The sequence below is a fragment of the Cryptotermes secundus genome, unplaced genomic scaffold (genome assembly GCF_002891405.2).
Source record: "Cryptotermes secundus unplaced genomic scaffold, Csec_1.0 scaffold4709, whole genome shotgun sequence".
Taxonomy (NCBI): Eukaryota; Metazoa; Arthropoda; class Insecta; order Blattodea; family Kalotermitidae; genus Cryptotermes; species Cryptotermes secundus.
Genome location: NW_019739666.1, coordinates 12,235 through 12,737, shown reverse-complemented (window position 1 = coordinate 12,737; position 503 = coordinate 12,235). Strand labels below are relative to the sequence as shown.

Sequence of the window (503 nt, the reverse complement as noted above, 5' to 3'; positions counted from 1 at the left end):
TTGCTTATTGAAGGTAAGTCATTAATGTAAAACAGAAAAAATAGTGGGCCAAGGATAGATCCCTGAGGTACACCACATTTGATTACCTCCCATTCGGAAAAGCTTCTACTGTCAAATTTGTTTCCTATTACAACTCTTTGGTATCTATCCATTAAATATGATTCTATAAGTGACTTAAATTTCCCTTCTATTCCATAAAATATTAACTTTTCTAGTAATATTTTGTGGTTGACACAGTCAAATGCTTTCTGTAGATCACAGAATAAGCCTCCTACCATTAACTTATTATTCATTGCAGATAGGATACTGTTCATTAACGAGAAAGCTGCCTGTTCAGTTGAGGAGTAAGACCTAAATCCATACTGTTCCTGTGCCAATATATTATTTGACTCTATATGATTAATGAGTCTTGCATACATTAATTTCTCAATTATCTTAGAAAAGGAAGTTAGCAGTGATATGGGCCTGTAATGGGCCATATTTTGAGTTTCACCTTTTTTAAA

The 503-nt window shown here is 33.2% G+C and overlaps 1 protein-coding gene across 1 annotated transcript in view; it reads right to left on the bottom strand.

Annotated features, from left to right (window-relative positions):
* The window catches only part of LOC111871991 (protein ANTAGONIST OF LIKE HETEROCHROMATIN PROTEIN 1), a 12,614-nt gene that overhangs the window by 8,794 nt on the left and 3,317 nt on the right, over positions 1–503 (bottom strand). The gene's annotated exons all lie outside the window — the stretch shown is intronic.